Here is a 21,642-nt window from a genome sequence, read left to right as displayed (position 1 = left end):
TTTATTGATGCGGCAATATGCATAGAACTAATTAACTTTACAGACACTATTTCACCTAGGGATAGTCACGTGACAAAGTCCATGAAGCATAAGTGAAAGTCTGCCAGCAATTTCTGCACATGTTTTGCTCACTACATCTTCCTCTCTCCCTCTTTGTCTTTCTCCAAAGTGGGCAAAGGTAATCCTGAGAGAGAGAGAGAGCCATCTTGTGGCCAAGATGGTGAAGCCACCTGTTGAGCGTTGCTTAGATGGATCCTTGAGAATTCTGAAGCAGATCTGGAAATGTCTGCTTTCTGATTTCTTCTCAGGTGTGGTTAATACAAGAACTTTATCTAATTTAACCATGTTACTTGCAGCCAAATGCAACCCTAACTGATATTCTTACGCTGACCAAAAGACTGAAATTCATGTAGAAAATCTAAATACTCACTTGCAACTTCATGACTAAACTCAGACATAACAACCTCAATTTTGTTTATCCACTTTTGAGGTATGGCTTTTTATCCATAAAGAAGAGACAATAATTTAGGTATTTCTTAGCGTACCCGTCCTCCTCCACATATTCTTGGTATAACACTGAGATGACACAAAGTAATGAATCGTCAAGTCAGGCTCATGGGAATCATGGACTTTACTCCGTAACCAAGTTTTCATTCACCTTAGCAGTGAATCAAAGGATACAAGCAATCATAAGACATAAAGAATTATTCTTTTGGAGACACTCAGACTGTCTGAGATAGCTGCCTAGGATGGTCATTTATCTCTGGCTTCAAGATGCATTGTGGTCTGGCTTCTGTCTGTGAAGGTTGCTCTGAGAAATGAATGCTCAATGGTTACTGAGATGTTAAGGAACATCATCTTTTGTCATATTAATTACACGGCTTATGTGACGATACCCCATTTCCGAGCCAGTCATATAAATCCATAAATCCCAGATTTCTTTATAGTAAATAACCTAAACAGACCTGATTTATTCAGATGAAAATATTTCACGTATAATGACTCTGTTATCTTTCCACCCATAAATACCATTTATGAGCGTATTAGAAGATCAGCTTACTAAAATGATCATAACAAGATTTGACTGGTGTCACTCCCTCTTTCCAGGTTTCTCAGGAAGAGAGAAGGAGTTACAGTCTTCTGATCCTTTCTTTTCGAAACACTCCCTGCCAAATTGAACTTGCTATGACCTCACTCTTCTTCCCCTCTGGGAAAACTTAAAAGTAAGTCCTTGCTTCTCAACTCATTTCCAGTTTGAGGTCGACTGGTTCTGGATAGGCAGTCGTGTGAGTGAGAAACAAACTTTTTTTATGGTAAATACTGAGCTTTGTGGACTTTCCAATCCAGCAGTTAGGTATCCTGACTAAAACAGTGCTTTTAAAACGTTATTGATTCCTCTCCAAAACCAAGATCAACAAGACAAAATCTTAACACTGGAAAACATTTTGCAAATAGACCCAATGCTCAATCCATTTCCGCCAAATTTTATTATTTTAGAATACAACCGTAGCAGCCATATTCAACTATAACAAACCTGTGTGGTTTTATTTACCTCTGTATGTAAAGACCACATCAATATTATTCTTTGGTGTATAAGCTTATGAGAGCATAAGGAATGTACTAAATTTATGAATCATTATTTCTCATATGAATTATTATTTATCACCACCTTTTCTGTTTTTCTTCTATATCGTCTTCATTAACTTCTATAAAATTATTTTTAATTTCCCACAAAATTTGTTTACACTCTCTACTTTACTTTTACTCATACTCTCTGCTATTCGTCTCAGTGATTTTCCAAGCAAAACGTATCTTTTTTTTATTTTTTTTTATTTTTTTTAATGTTTATTTATTTTTGAGACAGAGAGAGACAGAGCATGAATGGGGGAGGGGCAGAGAGAGAGGGAGACACAGAATCGGAAGCAGGCTCCAGGCTCTGAGCCATCAGCCCAGAGCCTGACGCGGGGCTCGAACTCACGAACCGCGAGATCGTGACCTGAGCCGAAGTCGGACGCTCAACCGACTGAGCCACCCAGGCGCCCCAAAGCAAAACATATCTTTAGTCTGTTTTTCAAATTATGTTTTTTGATTAGCCAAAATAAAATTTTAAAAGTAACTTAGGGGCTCCTGGGAGTCTCAGTCAGCTGAGCATCTGACTCTTGGTCTGAGTTCAGGTCATGATCTCATGGGTCATGAGACTGAGCCCCACACTGGGCTCTGCACTGACAGTCAGGAGCCTGGTTGGGCTTCTGTCTCCCTCTTTCTCTGCCCCTCCCTGACATGTGCACACACACACTGTCTCTGTCTCTGTCTCTGTCTCTGTCTCTCTCTCTCTCGATAAACATTTAAAAAATTAAAAAAATGAAAAATCACTAAAAAATCATTTAAAGCCATAAATCAGAAATGTGTCTAACACTTCTATATACCACCCATATTAGTTACATAGATATACCTCTAGATTCCGTTTGTATTATTTACTGCAATGCTTGCTGGTTTAACAAGTAAAACTCCAAGTGAATAATAATGAAGCAACAGAAGGAGAAATCAAGAAATTGATCCCATTTACAATTGCACCAAGAACCATAAAATACCTAGGAATAAACCTAACCAAAGATGTAAAGGATCTGTGTACTGAAAACTATAGAATAATGGCTGAAACACACAGAGTATTTAATTTTCACTCATGTAAAACTGTCCTAAAGCAATTCAAGGTAGTTCAAGTCTCCTCTAGTCATTAACTGATTCAAACTAACCGATGTTCTGCCATCTTGTGCATGTGATTTCAAAGGTTGCTCTATGTCTACGTTGTACATCCGGCCAGGAACAGAGGTGGAGCATGGAAAAACACGGTGGGAAAGTCCTGAATGCAGGTGTCAATGTGAAGGAAGTCAATCCTGCTCCATTCTGTTGTCAACATCAAGTTGCCAAAGAGAACAAGAAATGCTGTCTAGCTATGTATTTTAGAAGAAAAGGGAATGGGTTCTGATGGTTGTGATCTGTTCATCCTAAAAGCCGGTTTTCAGATTCTCCCTTTTTTTTGGTTAAAGTCCTCAATTTTTATTCAAAACAAGTGAAAAAGAGTCATTATTTGACTCCCTGCCGAGGCATTTTCTAAGGGTACTAATTACACCCAGTTATAAGTAGGGCATATCAGTTAGCAGGCTTGGTAAGACAAAGGTTTTTCTTCATTATAAGGTGCCACAAGAAAATAGGTAATTATTTTTCATTGGCTAAGTCAGATTTACATTTTCCCCAAGTGAATACATATGGCAAGGAGTCATCTAACATCAAGACACATTCCTTCCTTAGCATGCTAATGAAGAGTTCTTGTATTCTTTTCCTGAAGATCCTTCTTATTTTTCCAGGATAAAGAAGAAGGTTTCAGAGGATCCAGAACGAGATATATATATATATATATATATATATATATATATATATATATAATTTTAATCTCTAAAAAGAAAACCCATTGAACAGGGACACTGATTCATATTTTTATCCTTTCTTTTCTTTTCTTTCTGTTTTCTCAGGGTCATATTTTACTTCCTTCCCATTCATATTGCTTTGATTGTATTTACCCTATTCAGAACACTTGATTGCATTTCGTACTATTTTTTTTTCCATTTGCACAGAAAGTCCTTGTTCTTTCTCCTAAGAGAGAATATAGAACAATTGTAGAGATGGTGTATTATCTTCCATTCAATCACGAAGATCAACCTGAATTTGTACACACATAGCTGTGCAATAGGAAGCCCTTTCCAGAAGAGGAAAAAAAAAAAAAAATGGGAAAACACTGAAGGTTAGAACAGTGAATATAGGTGTGGAAAGAAAAAAAAAAAGGATTAAAATGAGCCAAATTTCTGAGGTAGAAACACAAAGAATGAAACAACACTGGCTGATGGGAAGAAGCGCAGACAGAAAAGAGTTAAAGGTAATTTTGGATTTTAATTTTGAGTTAATAACACAACTGGGGAAATCAAAGGAAGGAAGTAATTTAGAAATAAATATGTGCATTCAATTTTAGGTGTGTGGATCCATATGGAGAAAGAGAGAGAGAGAGAGAGTAATCACACTGACATTTTAGAAGGTAATTTTCTTTAAGAGCACATTTTTGCTCTCAAATGCCTCCTGGAACACTCACTGTCACCATCAGATACTGTTAGTGACTATCCTAGATGATTTGTTTATACTAAGGAAATAACTTTATTTTGCTGTAACTCCCCAGAACACACACATAATGTACACACATAACACACGATATTTGGTCTTTGGCAGAAGAATTTTCATCAGCAATGCCAAACTTCTAAGAAACATAGCATGTCACGATGGGACAGCTAACTGAGGCTATAGACTGCTTACTTTACTAATAGTCCATGCAATGCTAGAAACATGCTCCCCAAAGTTTCTGGGCTTCTTTATGTTATTTATCAAAAAATGAAAGTAACAATGAGCGTTAATACTTCTTTCATCTCTACAATCCTAAGAAATTGGCATTACCAGATGAAGTATAGGTTAACCAGACAAGAGCCTTCAGGACCTCTTAGAAGTAAGGGCGGAGCACAGCAAGAACTAACAGTTTCCCCCATGTCCTTCCTAGTAAATCCCAGTGAGGCTAAAGGCATAAAACTTATATTCAATTGCCAACCTTTAAAAAGTGTTATCAGTGATCTATTAATAATGATTAACAACATCAGTATCCCAAAACAGTTGAAAGGGAGTCATTGTGGTTGACTCAGTTGGTTAAGTGTCCAACTGTTGATTTCAGCTCAGGTCATGATCTCACTGTTCATGAGTTCGAGCCCTACACTGGGCTCTGTGATGACAGCATGGAGCCTGCTTCGGACTCTCTCTCTCCTTTTCTCTTTGCACCTCCCCTGTTTGTGCTCTCTCTCTGTCACAAAATAAATTAATAAAAAAATAGAGAACACTTTGTTTAGTGGTCTGTCTCCGCTATGTGAACATAATGAATATTTGGGAAATATTAATTCAACATAGGGTAACTGTGGCCAGGAAGAAAAAAAGAACACACTATACTGATCTGACAGCTATCTTATTATTATTGTAGTTTTCTAAAACTATACAGTCATATACTTCTTGATGTACAGTGTGGGGATAAGCTTAGAAATCCCCCAAGCTTACACCAATGGGTTGACAAGGCATAAAGAAATACAAAGTCATAAAATGCTCACATCTGAATTTGGGTAAACCAGATTGGCACCCCAAGATTGGGGGGGTGCAAAGAACCCCGAGAATAGAGATGCACAAAGGTTCCAGGAATAGGAAGGTGCAAAGGCACCCTAAAGTAGAGAGGGGGTGCAGAGCCCCCAGAATAGAGTGGGAAAGGCAAAGGTGCCCAATACACAGGTGTATGAAATAAACAAGATTAGATGTTCAGGGTGGAAACACCCCAATTTGGTACTATAGCAGCTTTTGCAGGAGAATAGGGCCAAGTTAGGTAAATTGGTGAATGGACTAGGGACCCTGTGCTGCAGGCAAAGCAGCCCAGAGCAGAGTTGGTTAACAAAAGAAAAAGTGCCTTATTAACCCTGAGGTTATTCCCCCCATCTGTCTCATCCCCTAGAATAGCTAAGATAAACAGAGATGCTGCCTCCTGTCTGCTGTAAACAACCTTCCTCCTGACTGCCCAGCACCCGATTTTGTTTTGTATTAACCCAAACCCCTAACCACAAATATCCTCAAGTCCCCCTTTCCCTCACATCCACAAGTTAATGTTCACAGATTCATTGTCCTTTTTTTGCACGTCCATCGCCATGTTTGTAAGCCTTCTGATCCTAATAAAAACAGGGCAAGGACCCTTATTCAGGGCTCTTGTCTTTTCCCAGACATTAGCCATCTCTCTCTTTAATCCTGTGTCCGCTTTTTTACTGGCCAAAAGAGAATTTTAAACTTAGATTCTACAACAGTACAAGGAAAATAAAACAGATCCAAAAGGGAAAAAAGAAGAGAAAAAGAAAGAAAAAAGCGATTAAAAGAACAGCTATTTTTATAATTGTATTTTAAAATTTTTAGACGAAAAAGAATTTTTTAATAGAAGAAACAAAGGAAAGAGAGAAAGTAAGGGAAAGGAAAGGAAAGGAAAGGAAAGGAAAGGAAATAAAGGAAAGAAAAAAGAACGAGAAAGCTTTTGCCAAACCCTGACACCCTCTGAGTTGTCCTTCAGCATAGGATAAAAATCATGCAGATCAAAACAAAACTTCTTTGACATTTAACCTACCATCCAGACAGAATGTTTCATTGGCCCAAAGGAGAAAATGGAAACTGGGGGCTGCTTATCTCTCCTCTTTTCTTTGTGTTGGGGAGGGAAACGTGCCTCAAAAAACTAGGCAATATGCAGATCTTCAAGATTTAGCCTGTAATGAAATCCTGCAAGCAGATTTGCATCCACAAAATATAAATTATTATTTTAGAAGGGTTTCTTCTTGTATTATTGGAGTTTCTCTATATTTATGAAGATCCACAATAATGGGAATGCTGTTCTCATTATGACATATCACTGAAAGATTAAGAGCCATAGGTCCAGGTGGATCTCTGCAAGTGTCATTATATTTGGTGTGTTTCTAAAGTATTAGATAAATCTTTTTAAATCTCTGAAAGTAAAAAAAAAATCTGTTCTTCATGATTACTTCTCAAATGTATCCAGTACTTTTGATCTGTAGTAAAGTCCCTTCTGTAGTATAAACCGACTAATTTGGAGAGTTACCTGTGTAAGCTTCTTTGAGTCATGCTCGTGTTAGCATTGGTTGATCTTATAACCAAGAGAAAGATCCTAAAAGGGTGGAGGTTGGTCTAAGGAGAAAGGGAGAGAAACCTGAGTCCAACTTAGATGCCGAGTATCTGGAAGTAGAAGGAAGGCTGGAAGAGAAGGGGGCTCTGAGGGGTGTAGGGTGGTACAATTGTCAACACATTTGATTCTTTATTAATATTTTATTTACAATGTGCCTACCCCACAGACGTTTCCATAAATAGTAAAATGTTCTTTAGCTAGTCTATTCCCTGTAGCCTATGTGTCTGGTCTCAGTAGTGTCGGCTTTAACTTAATTCCCCTTCTAGAACTTTCATGTTGAGTCTAGATATTTAACTAAGGTTTCCGACTAATTTATTTTGTGCACATAATGAAGGATAATGTTATTGACCATTGGCTTTGTTTTCAAGTAGGAGTGGACTGACCTAATTTTGATTTTGCATTTTGCATTCACATTCAAGTGGAAGAAATGTTTAATCTGGGTTTCAGCCCAAAGTCTACCAAAGATGTTCAGAGCCTGTCTGCCTTTCTGAGAGTCCTGTCCAGTAATGGCAATCCCATTCATTCACCAGTGTGTCATGGCTTTGCCAGGGCTTAGAATGTTAGGGCAGAGTACGGGTTTCTTAAGGTTTCTAACTTGTATTATTGGTTCTTGAAACTGTTACCTGGACCCCAGGGAACTTACATTCTCATCTCAAGAGGACTTGGTTCTACCCCATAGATATATCTATGCTTTCAAAGACATTTCCTAAGAGATCCCCATTTTGGTACCAGCCCATGAGTTTACTCCTAGGTTGTATCCTAATACCTCAGTAATAGTTGACCTCAAATAACACAAATATTTCTGATGAATATCAGTGTGTTGAACTAAGGTGAATAGGAACTTTTGCCAGTGGTCAAATGAAAGTACTCACGTATGTGACGTTTAATTGCCATATGCAAGAATATGTAGATCACATATCATTTAAAGAAGTATTAGTTAAACTTTAATGCTAGTAATTAGTATCCTTGTGTGAGGCGCATCACTCCCTAAATAAACGCTGCCCCTCCCAAAAAAACAACTCAGCTATTTAAATGTACTTGGTATTTTCTTACGCAACTTTCTAAACACTCTTAGAAGAAAAAGTTGTATTTTTTTAAGGCACGACCTCATTCGTGGAGCATGTTTCTAGAAGTTCTCTCAGACATTTTTCCAGACTCAATAAAAAAAAACCCTGTAAGGGCCCCACATTGGGCTCATGCCGGGCATGCAGCCTGCTTAAGATTCTCTCTCTCTCCCTCTCCCTCTGCCCCTCCCCTGCTTGCACGCATGTGTGTTCTCTCCAAGCAACTAAATTAATTAACTAATTAATTTCATTTAAATAAATTAAAAATAAAAAAATTAAAAACCCATAAAGCTGCACCTAGAAGGAAATGCACACAAGTTTTGATAACAACTTACCGCAGATTTAATAAGGCCGGTGAAATTATCCCAGAAAGAAGACACTTATTATTATTCTACCTGAGCCCTTTCCACTTTCCATTTTGTCATTTCTGGTCACTCTTGGCTCAGTCCATGCTCTCTAGTGACCGTTCACCTCCTTTGCCTTTGTGCGTCCACATCACATAGTAACCCACACCTCTTTCACTCCTGATTTCACAACAAACTTGCTACTGTTGTGTCTTCCTCCTCTACTGCTTTCCTCTGCATTTTATGCAACTTTCAGTCTAAGGCCAAGTGCCACACATTCCACCTTGTCTTCTTTGACATGTCCTACAGGAAACAGCCACTAGTCTGACTGTTAAAATGCTTTCCACTCTTTCATGGCATTAGCACTCGTGTGTCTGACTGACTTTGCTCACTGGACTGCAAATTCCTTCCGTGCAAAAGCCAGGTCTGACTCATTGTATTACTTCCTGAACTGTTGAGTTCAATCATTATGGTAATATGAAAATAGGCTGAATGAATGAAGAAAAAATAACCTCTTGAAAAAAAAACTATAATTTCTGGGCTGTAGGAATTACGAAACAATGCAATGGATGTAGGTAGACAGAGACGTTGACATAGTAAAAGAGATTGACTCCACTTCCCTAGATGTAAGAAAGATGCATGAGTGTCCACCAGCAAGTCAATTATAGGGGGAACAATTCACAACGACTAGCCGCGGTGTGTTTGATCTTAGTTTAAGATATTTGCAGACGTTCGACAGCCCGAGCTAATTTAAACGGGCTGGGGTTCTGAAGTATGATTCAGCAGCAGTCAGATGAGCAATAGAGAAAACCGTGTGCGGTGATAACTGGATGATCTGGTGACATTTATTTATGCATCTCCCTGTCTGGTGGCAGAGTCTAGTTCTGAGTTTCCTGGCAACAGTAAGGTGCACATGTGAATATGTCCATGTAAATAGCAGATGCGGTGAATAAAGTTTCCATTCGCTCATAGAGACGACAGCTTGAATCTCCAGACCTCCTTGATACTAAACCAATATGTTTCACGATTGTTCCAAAGGAGCCTGGGTCCGGTGGACAGCATCATATAAAACTCCCAAAAAGAGTCATTAAATGTCCCTGAGCCACCGTGACATGAGCACAGGTGAGGAAGTGGAGCGTTATTGCATTCTTTGTATTTTGAAGGGGGCAGAATCTGGGAGACCTTGAGGAAGCAATTTATTTTTCCCGAAATGTCTAAGATAAGGAAAATATAAATCAACAAATACGAGGTTTCTTTTTTTCTTTTCGTTTTGAAAGAAAATACTGAAATTTTATCCTAAAGCTATTTTTTACCCTGGAAGTGTTCACGGTCACCCTGCAGCATTCACTCTAGGGGAGTCATGTATCATTACACTTCTGAAGACCCCTGGGTCATTTTATTGGCATCGTTTTGGCACTTGGGCTCAAAAACGATTATTAACTATGAGAACAAAGTATGATTTATACATGTGTGCCAGTGTGGTATTGATTAACCTTCACGCAAAAGCATCTACATCTTCATAGTAAACTACGCATTTACCTGGACACATTATGATCAAAAGGCAAAAAAAAAAGATGAAAAGTAACAATGCGAAGTGATGCCCACCCTTTGCCCAAAAAGTCATTTTGAATCATGAGTCCTACTCTAAAGCTGTTGTGAGAGATAATTGTCAGGTTGCGGTCCCGTGACATGTCCAAACCACCGTGGCACTAATGAGACTTGGTACACAATCTAGTAATTTAGTGTCACACGACAGCTTTCTAACCTCTTATGTGTAAAATGATTAAAGGAAACACAATATTAGCATAGCACAGAGTAGGCGTTCAACCACCGTTAAATTGCGGACTCTCATTCCCCCCTCTCACCCTTATTGAATGTTATGCAAACTTATGCAAATATCTACAAATTATGAAGCTCTAATGGAGGTAGGTTTACCTTCTGTGGTTAAGCACCTGCCTTTTATTATAATACATTCTATGTATATTTTATGTATATGATTATATATATATACAATCTGTTAACCTTCCATAAGGCATCATTGATGTCACAAAAAACTGTTTCCAATATAAAATGTGGATCTCAAAAATAGTCATAGAAAATGTGGCATGATCACTGTATTTCAAGACTTGCTGGTAGGTGGAGTCCACAAGTAAAATGCTTTAGGACCTTTATGTTTTCTTACATGTTTCATCAAAACGTTGTCCATTACGTCAGCACATAAACACTTGTTTGTGTGATTATTTTCAGTGTGGTAAGTGTAGATCTCTGCTTAGAAGCACACACCGTGAAACATCATGTAGGGTAGTGTTGGACTCTGGCTTGACCTTGCCTGGCTTAGAACCCCGAAGCCACAGCATCTGTTAAGCAACCAGTGTCCTCCTGATAGCATGAGATGCTTCCCCCACTCTGCACCTAGGAAATGCTCAGTAGGGTAAGTCATCTGGACAAGGACAATCTCAGCCTTGAAAGAAAAGCAAAGGGTCTGGCGGGTAAGAAAGAAAAAAGAATGACCTGTAAATGTGGTGCCACATGAGCATGCCCTAGAGAGAAATGATGCTCTAGGATCACGAGGGGATTTGCCCTTATCGTGTGTGTCCCTTAACTTTTCTCCTCAGGTTTTAGGATTGGTTTTCTAAGAAGAGAATAAAGAGAAATAGTATACAAATGCAGATTTTGTACAAATAAACGAGGAAAACCAAACTGTGTGACATGTTCGAATTTAAAAGTAAAATACATTTAATATCAAAAAATGAAGGTAATATATCACAACTGCTCTTTTTGCAGATGAAATAAGAGTAGTCAAGAACCATTGAGAAGTTGTAGTCAAAATCAGTGGGAAATCATTTAATAAACCCCTGGCTCGCAGTTTGGAACATATGCTCTGGCAACATGTTCTCAAAGTTTACGGTGAGATTCGCACGGCTCACATTCAAAAGAAGATTCTGGGTCTTGGGGTTAAGTTACTAAATCAGATTTTCCAAAGAAAGGGGCTTCCTGGAAGCTCATCCTTTTAACACGGTTTTCTTCTGTTTGAGTAAGTTTGAGAACGTTACTCTAACACAAAAGGAGATGCACCTTTCAGATCATCTTACTTAACAATCAAAAGTAGGTGTAGGGAGGCAGAGATGGAGATTCTAACTCAATAAATACAAAATGCATCTCCTCATTTGGACACCCTCCCCCCTTATCTGAAAATGCCCAAATCTGTTATATCTGCAGGAAAGAAAATTTCGGTAATCTCAAATCAATGGCTACTTCGTTGAATTATGGCTGCGGGCGCAGCGCCCTCCTGCCCTCAAGTACCATGCAGTTTCCTTCACCTGGAACTATGGTACCATAGTACTTGCCAAATTGTCCACTGCCCAACTGAGACCACAATCCTTTCAGGTTCTAAATTGCCACATTATTTCTTCAAAAATAAATAAAAACCTTTCCAGAAACAAAAAAGACTTTGCAAAATTGTGTCGGACCACTAGAGCAAATGGCTTCACCTTCGCAAGGAGGATTGTTTTTGTTTTTGTTTTCTCCTACAATAAAATATTTTTCCTTCCCGTGCTTACCAACATGAAGTTTAGGAGTAGGCACAAAGAAGGAAATCCAAGTCTAAAGACATGGGCTAAGACCGTCATGATTTGTGCTGTACATATGTTGCTCGTGGTAAAAGAAACATTCTTCATAATTTGTATCAGATACATTTAATCAAAAGTTACAAAGACCTTAAAAAGAGGAAACAGCATTCACAGGTAACACAAGTCCCATCTCACTCAAATTCCACATTTCACACCATTTTAGAAGCTATATTAAAAGAAAACATCTAGTTGATTTCATCAGTATAACCCACTGTGTATTTTAATCTTTTTAAAAATCGTTATGTTTATTGAAGGAAGTGTGACTGTCTACTGGAGAATTATAAAAGACAATAGAAAAAAACCTGATATTTCACCAATTAGTGGCAATACCATTTTATTTGTTTCATATTTAAAAAAAAAAACCAAGATTGTCTTTAATATATGTTTTTTCACCCTGATTTTAAAATCTAACATTATAGGGGCACCTGGGTAGCTCAGTTTGTTGAGCATCTGACTCTTGATGTCAGCTCAGGCCATGATCCCAGGGTTGTGGGATCAAGACTCACGTTGGGCTCCATGCTAAGCTTAAGATTCTCTCTCTCCATCCACCTGTCTCCCCCACTCACTCTCTCTAAAGTAATTAATTAATTAATTAAATCTAAGATTGTACCTTTAATATTTTCTAGAATCTCTAAATATCGTTCAAGAGTATTATTTTTAACAACTGTATAGTATTCTATAATATGGATTTAATACAGTTAATTTAATTCTCTGTTGGAATTGTAGGGTTTTTTTTACTCCTTTTTTTTTATGAATGGTATGTTTAATTTCTTGGAGCATAGGAGTGTAGGCACATACATACTTGTACACATATATGTGTTTGTGTATGAAATATATATATGTATGCACAATACAATTTTTCACCTTAAAAATAAGATTATTGGGCTAAAGGTTATAAATATTTTATGGACTGATATTAAATGGTCTTAAATTGCATTTGGGAAAGGTTGTGCCAATGTACTTTTCTAAGAGCAATATGTGCGAATGCATGTTTGCTTATAAGCTGGTGTATTCCAAATTTCCCAGTTGGATGAGAACATCAGGAAGATTCAGGCAGGTGCTAGGCATCACCCGGTCTCAATCAGAGATTCTGAATACCATAAAACCACACGAGTATTCTGCTTCTATGAGCATTTTCAGATGGGGAAAACACAAAAGCCAAACTCAGGTGGTCTATAGATTTTTGTCTTGCTCCAAACTACAAAGTGTACTCTCTCCATCTGCCTCTACCCATCACCTTTGTTTGTCGTTAAAGGTCGGGCAACCAACACTGACCACGCTTGACATTACGATCATTGGACCTCAGAAATACCTGTGACAGGTATTTAAAGCTGACATAAACAACACTGATTTAATTTCCACATTATTTTAGTTAGCATGCTAACACAAACTTCTTGAATAAAAAGGTTGCTTAACAAAAATCAGTAGTATTATCTTTTACACTTTTTGATAAAAATGAATACAATCATTTTCAAAGATGCTAGAGAATTTTCACTAGAAACAAACTCGCATTAGTCTGGACCACATATTTGCTAACATCATAAGAGCTTGTGCATAATTTATAAGAAGCTAATTTAGTCTTGAACATAAATTTTCTGGTGGTGGGGGAGAGCTCTTTATTATGCCTGTTTTATGGCTTGCCTTTTTCTCCTTTCCCTGATAAAGTGTATGCTTTACTTCCATACATTAACTTCTCTCTGTACAGATTATAGACCAGTAGGGACCACAATGAAAGTCTCTAGACACATACTTGCTACAGTTGTAGATAAGAACATTTCATTTATAATCTAATGAAAAATTGGATTAACATTTTAGACTTTTCTCTTAGGCATCTCACTTTACAACCTAATAAAATTCTATTCATTCGATAGATAACATTTTGGGGATTGAGCCTATGAGAAACATTTTTGTCTTTTAGGCTGAAAATATGTCTTTCCAATAGCAAAGCTAAATATTTTGCACCATATAAAATTGCATTTCTCTGTTCTCACGGAGAGATACATTCTCAGTTGCAAGCATTAGGTGACAATGCAACTTAGCATGCCCCTGTTTCTGGCACCCTAAATCTCCTTATTAAGGTATTCAGTATACTCCAGGCATGATTGCATGCATTGTAGGATAGATCTTACGAGAAATAAAAATTTCTGTTTCTCAGGAAACATTTTCAGTCTACCATCTCTCTAAACCTATCCCTATGATTTACCCAACCTTGATAGATCCATTATTCATAATTTATTAAAAAAACTTTTTTAACATTTATTTTTGAGGGGGGTGGGTAGAGCACAAGCAGGGGAGGGGCAGAGAGAGAGGAAGACATAGAATCTGAAGCAGGCTCCAGGCTCTGAGCTGTCAGCACAGAGCCCGACATGGGGCTCAAACTCACAAACGGTGAGATCATGACATGAGTTGAAGTCGGACACTCAACCTACTGAGCCACCCAGGCACCCCTATTCATAATTTAAATATAGGTCTTAAAACAATTGTCTCATGAAGAAGAAAACAGATTAATATTACCCATTTTTCTTGGTGATAAGACTGTGGATCTGGAGTCTATGAAACAAGGGTAGTTTGGGACCATGGACCTTGCCAGAAATGGTAAGTGCTAGGTGGATGTGTAAGGAAACCCAAAGACATTCAGAGCTGAAGGAAGGAGACAAGTAAGCAGTTGTGCTGTGCTGGGTGAGTCTAGAGTGTCTCGACTGTGGCTCCTACTGGCTGTTCCATCTTGGATGAAAACAATTATTTCCCTGATCCCATCTGGAAAGTTGAAAAAGACTTAACTTGGGACTTTGTATCAAACACAATAGGTGAAAATCTTTTCCCAAACTACGGAGCAACTTAAATCCATACAAATATTTTGCCAGGTAGGGAGAAGGAGATGCATACTATAATCCAAAGAGGAAGCCAGTCATGTTCTGTCTTTATCAAAACAGTGCCCTGTGTTTTTGTTTTTGTTTTTGTTTTTTTTTTGTTTGTTTGTTTGTTTGTTTTTTTGGTCTCTATTTTTGTTTTACAAAAGAATTGTATTTGAAATATATTTTTTGTAATCTTGGACTCAATCTATTTAGAGGTTAAAGACCCCACACAAGTAGAGAGACAAATGTGGGTTTTCCGCAAAAATCAAAGTTCAGATAGGCCCCATGATTTATTTTTCATCTAAGTCAGTTACACTCAATAATTGTTCAGTAAAGCACAAAGATCAATGCCTCACATTGTTTGAAATGCACTTTTTGGCATCTTTGCAGCGATTTAATAGAGAAGGGACTGAAGCACGTTGGAAAAATGACTCGAGCATTTTATTGCGAAGCAACGCCCGCACCCTGTAGGCGCTTAATAAATACGTGTGTGCTGTCTGATTTGTAATTTAAGGTACCCAGGTACTAAAAGATAACTGTATAAGTGCTTATTCTAAACGTGTAATTTATGATCACACACAATTTAAACAAATTCATATTGCTTGAGGTGGGGGGTGGGGGGGGGGTGGACAGGACCATGATCGGTTTGCTGTGATGCTGTGTATTGTTCCCTGTCGCTCACGGAACCTGTCACAGTTTAGAACCGCTGCAGGTTTGTCCCAGGAGAGAGAGATGTAAGAGACCAGGAAAGAGCTGCAGGTGTAACAGGTATTAACACCCGTTTTTGGCAGTTTCTCCAAGCTGAGTTCTTTTCGGGAGCCTGTGGGGGTCGGAAGACACGCGCAAGTGGAGCGGATTGTGCAGAATCCGCTGGGGACCCTCGGGCCATGTGTGTGACAAATCAGAGCAGGCTCCTGGTCCCCGAAGCGGAGCTGCGTGTCAGTCGCCGGCAACGGCCCGCCGATTCGCTCTCGCCCACCGGCTCCGAGGCCAAGGCCAGGCTGGACGGAGTGTGAACACCTGACTAGTTCCCTTAAATCAGCAGGTGTACCCGCGACAAGAACATGCGGGACAATTAGCGTTCTCGCACATAATAGGAGAACTCGCCCTGGGGGCCTTCTCGTTCCTGGTGCAGGATGGGGGCTGCCTATGAACATGCTATTCGTTAAAGCAAAAGCAGAGGAAGAGGCCATCGAAGTTCCCCCCACAAAAGAGAGAAGCCCCTTTTGTGAAGATGCCGTCCTAGTCGGGTGGTAGCTAGATCGGAGCTTGGACTTCACTGGTTAGCTGGTCTCAGGGACTATCTGGCAGGACAACCTTTTGACTCTCTTACCGCCCCGTCTGCAAAAACGGCCATTCCTTTGGCTCTGGTAGCTCCCTAGAACGTTCTCCATTTCTTACAAATCTACTTCGTCACATGTCCACATGGGATGAGCTCTTTGCACTGCATTGATACGTTTTGTTTTGCTTTCCCTTTCTTGACGGCTGCTCTTGGAAGGATTTGGTCCAAAGGACTCCGGGAACAGAAAGTGAAGGCCAGGAGGATGCTAGCAAAAAAAAAAACCAAACCCAAAAACCGGAAAGCAAACAAACAAAAGAACCCAGTGAGGTGTCTCAGGGCTCCACGCTGAGTTTGAGCTATTTTGCCGGATGTTCTTCAGCTTCAGTGAAAACGGAAGTATAATTGCACCATCTTCCAGTTCTCTTTGTGGTGACACGAGTGTAAGGAATGACACTTGAAAATGGATGCTGTTGACACTGTTCTTAAACTGTTCTTCAAAAGAGATTCAGAACATTAGAACACTTATTTATTCGCCTTAGCTCCTCCCCTTTCAAAAACTTCATCTCCTATGAAACAAAAATAGAATCAAACTTTGATTAAAGTGATGAAAAACGTATGATATGGATGCATGAATGATGACCTATGACAAAAGTAAAGAAGAATCTAGGATAGAGGGAAAAGTGGGGGGGGGTGGGGAAGGGCTGATTTCAAAAATTAATATTTCTGGAAGCGAATTGCCAGCAAGATTGCACTTAGACATCTTCTCTTGCGCCTTTAGTAAACATAATTTTATCTTCCCTTTTAGAGCTGGCGATCATTTACTTTGCAATGTTTTCCTATTGAAAATAGTGGCTTTATATTGTCACAAGCAAATATATTCATGGATTATGACTGAAATAAACTGCCCAAAGTATTCATTGCCCAAGTGACTTACGTGTTCCATATAATGTGTCCCTATGCAAAATGCAAACTTTTCTCTGAACATTTAAAAATTCGTCTTCCTTCCTACTCCCAACCCTCCTCCCCCGCAACACACATAAACAGATCCACCTCATAAAATTCACCCTCAAGGATCAGACGGATCATGTTGGTAGACCTACCAACCTAACAAAATGGGTTTTTTTGTTAGGTTGGTAGGTCTTAGGTCTTGGGTTTTGTTACCAACCTAACAAAATGCCATGTTGCTAGTAGCTACATATGTTGACTTTTAATGTCACAAATATATAGACATTGTAGATAAAATGGTCCTCATGGCATATTTTCGTGACTTTTTAGGAAGCATATGTCATTCCCATCTCAAAAGTAGATATTTAGAACATTGGTATTTTGAAACACAGTATCGAATCCACATAAAATAAGGGGAGAATCAGTTACAATGTTTTTGTGTGTGTGTGTGTGTGTTCCTTAGTACTTTCCTATTTATGACATGGTTGGCTGGAGGGCCGACTTCCCAAGACGAGTACACAGCTATTGCTTCTAAGAGAAATGTCGTGTTCTCTGTCAGCATACAGTGTCACTACTAAGATTATTTATAGTGTTTGCATCTAAAAGTCACAACCTCTGAATCTAACGGGAAGGAAGCCAGAGGCCAGTCGGAAGGACAGAACTTGTGCCCCACAAATCAGTTGATGGTATGAATTGGAGCAGTCCATCGGTCCAGTTTGGGGGCCTCCCCATATGCAGAGTGGCAGTTTTAGGAGTGAGCAAACAGAGACGGAGAGCAAGAGGCCAGGCAAAGGCCTGCCTTTATAATGAACTATACTTGTCATAAAAGCTAGAAGACGGAAGGCTCGTTTTGAGACGCAATTTTTTTTCTCTCTTCTCTAACGTGATGTTACGGTACTAGCCACTGGTTCGAATCAGCAATTAGTTTACAAGGAGGTGAAAAGAGGAAGAAAAAAAAAATATATGATTTAATACAATGCTTAACCTTCAGCAGATGAAGCAAGGTGAATACAATTTACAAGTAAAAGATTAGGCTCTTTTTTTGGCTTAAAATCAACATAAGCGTTAGAATGGAGCCTACGAATCGCGCATGCGCCTTTTCATAATGCAGCAATCATTCTATGCTCTCCTGTGCTGCAAGGTATTAAGAGCAGGCAGTACAATGAGATGAGTAAAAGCAGGAACTAATGAAAATAAAATAAAATAAAATAAAACAACAACAACGACGACAAAAGCATGACCGTCAGGGCCCTGGGTGAAAAATCAGAAAACTGCTTATTGGTGTAACTTTTAAGAACAAAAATACTGAGCCAGGAGATTCAAGGTAAATTTAGCCTAATAATGGCGAAAGTAATTCCACAAAGGCACGTAATTACTAAAAAACATAGTATTCAAGGAAACAGTAATCAAGAAAGAAAAAAAAGTAGTCCGCTTCCAAATGGGTCTGTAATGATCAGATGGGGTGAAATACTAAAATAGTCACATAGCTTTTTTCTTTTGCATCTTATGCATAAAAAAAAAAAAAAAAAAAAAAAAAACAAGGAAAAAAATGTAAAGCCAGACAGATCGCCACGTGCAGAGCCCCACCTGGATGTGTCTGGAGGCTTGGAAGCTTGAGTAGCTCAAGTTCTCCCACAAATGGACCCTGAGAGCTTGTCTGGAGATTTTAGCAGGGGAGCTTCTTCACCTCTCCTCAAGTAGCCATCTTTTGACTGATGGCTATATCCAGTAGGAAAATAAATAATTTTTCCAACAATTTTTAACCCTCTGAAACTTTTTGGGCATGTTCCACCCAGGAGGACTTTACCGTTGTAAGCCACTCTCTCACGTGTGCACAACTGAGAACATATGGGAAAGCACAATGGCTGACTGGCCCCTATCATACTGCAATTTGGAGTGTCACGATCTAGCAAATGCTCTGGAAGAATCCTGGGGAGACAGAAGACGCTAGTCTGTGGTGTCTGGGAGACGGATGCAAATAACATCCCAAATGAAAAAGGACACAATCTCACTCAGGAGATAGGTTGCACTGTAGATTTTGATTTATTCACTTTTTCTTCCTCACCTTACCTTGGCAAAGCCACTGCCTGCACAGTCATGGCTGCAAAGCATTAGGAGGGCAGCACTAGTCAGGCTCGGAACGGTAACATCGGGTGCCAACCATACGTGTCTGGAACTGACACACCAGCCAGGCCAAAAGTAGTCCTTTCTCCACAAGCCGTCTTCACAAATACCCACCAGGGGGTTACAGTCTGAGGAAGAATCAACTGCAAAGAGCAGTACAGCACTGGTAAAAAGCTCCACACTGGGAGAATCAGCCAGTGGAGGCCCAGATGTTCCCTGGTCTAGCTCAGCGGGTGCCATTGGTGGTCCCCACTCTGAAAAACATTTCTCCATTACTGATCAGGGCATTGCATTCCTCTGGTGCTAATTCATGGTCTTATATCCCAAAACACACCAATACCAATTATGTCATCAGATAACCTCAAGGAAACAAGTAGATATGCAAGGAGTAGCTTGGAAAAGGAAAGAAAGAAAGAAAGAAAGAAAGAAAGAAAGAAAGAAAGAGAGAGGAAGGAAGAAAGGAAGAAAGAAAGGAAGGGAGGGGAGGGAGGAAGGAAGACCCAAATAAATGCCATAATCTAATACAAAGCAAAATATGAATCTAAATTAATGAAACAGCAAAATAAAAATTTTAAAGAATTGCAATAATTATTTTCAAAGTAATAAAAGAGGTATTATTTGTCAAAAAGAACATTTATAATAAAATAACAAAAAGCTAGGGTATGAAAAATAAAGTATTTGATGAAAGTCCTTGAAAACAGTCCTTGAAGATTTTATTATACTTAAAAGTATTTACATTTATTATTTATTAAATTTTTATTTATTCATTATCTTAATACATATTTACTTATTGTGGAGACATTAATTTTCAATAATAATGGAATCTGTTCTATCTTAATAATCTTTAATAACACATTGATATTATATATTACTTATGTAAAAAAAATTTATATATTATGTAAGATTATTAATATATATTATGTACCATATAATATATTATCAAATATTATATACATATTCTTTTGGATACATTTATATATTTACATAATCCATTCAGTGGACTTATTCTACCTTTTAAATATTTATGTAAACAAAACCAAAATTATATTCAGCATTCTCTTTACTAATTTAATCAAAATGTTTTAAAAACTGAGAGTTTTGAATGGTATTGTGCCTCTAAATATTGAAGTACTATGCTTAACCTTGTAAATACACTAAAGATAGCAACTTATTTTTAGGACCCAGAGACAAGAGTATATATAGACTTAACTTACATCTTATGGTATCTATTGCATAATAATCTCCTTTACATTTTGAAACCAAAGTTCAAAGCTAACCAAAGGTTAAAAGCCACCAGCACTAGCAACTTTTCTCAGTCTTTTTAACCTGAGACCTATAGTTGAAATACAATTTAATTAGGTGAATTAAAGTATCTAAAGCTTATAATAATTTTATTTTAGGGTAGCCTGGGTGGCTCAGTCAGTTAAGCGCCTGACTTTGCCTCAGGTCATAATCTCACAGCTCATGGTTTCAAGCCCCACATTGGGCTCTGTGCTGTCAGTACAGAGCTTGGTTTGTATCCTCTATCTCCCTCTCTCTATCTGTCCCACCCTGCTCACATTCTCTCTCTCCAAAATGAATACATGTTAAAATTTTTTAATAATTAATAATAATAATTTTATTTTATATTATAAATGGAACCAGCAATGCATTACAAGTATGTAATTCATCACGAACAAGTAGAATTTCTCAAAGGATTGAAAGAATAGCTCAACTAGAAGAATCTGTAAAGGTAATGACCACATTAGCAAACTAGAAAAAAAGTTTATCAAGAGGGAATGTTAAATGTATGTTGCCTATTCTTTTTGAGTTTATTTATTTGAGACAGAGAGAGAGACAGAGAACACAAGCAGAGGAAAGGCAGAGAGAGAGAGAGAGAGAGAGAGAGAGAGAGATGAGAAAGAGAATCCCAAGCAGCCTCCATGCTGTCAGCGTGGAGACCAATGTGGGGCTCGAACTCACCCACTGTGAGATCATGACCAGAGCCAAAACCAAGAGTTGGACACTTAACAGACTGACTGAACCACCCAGGTGACCCTATGTTGCCTATTTTTTATTAAAACTCAGAAAACCAGGAATGAGTGCATTTCCTAAACTTGATAAACCTTGTTCATAATTTTTTAAACTTTAGATACATTCCCTTTAATTATAAAAGTCATAAGACCAGGTTTTAATCACTATAGCTACTTAATATAGACATGGAGATCTTTCCCAACATGGTAAGGACTGGAAAAAAAAATACTCAAATGAAAAGGTAAATTAATCTTATTACTCACCTACATAAATAAAAAAGAAATCAAGAGAATCATATAAAATATATGTAAGACTATAAGAAAGTTTAGTAACGTTAACATAAACAATGTCAAATTTTAAAATAAATGTCTCTACTTTAGCATCCATCAATAGGAAAATAATAAAATAGGAAGTATTCAAACAATATGCAATTTTATCAAATAATAATTTGATAATATTTTCTTACCAATTAACAAAAATGATAATACAGTATTAGAATCATGTGGAAAATTATTACAAATTATATGTTCTGAATCCACTGTCCTTTTGACATCTTTGTTCTTTTGTTGCTGTTGTTCTTA

This window comes from Panthera uncia (assembly GCF_023721935.1).
Source record: "Panthera uncia isolate 11264 chromosome D3 unlocalized genomic scaffold, Puncia_PCG_1.0 HiC_scaffold_8, whole genome shotgun sequence".
Taxonomy (NCBI): domain Eukaryota; kingdom Metazoa; phylum Chordata; class Mammalia; order Carnivora; family Felidae; genus Panthera; species Panthera uncia.
The sequence above is the reverse complement of the archived record's forward strand: the minus strand, read 5'-3'. Positions refer to the sequence as shown.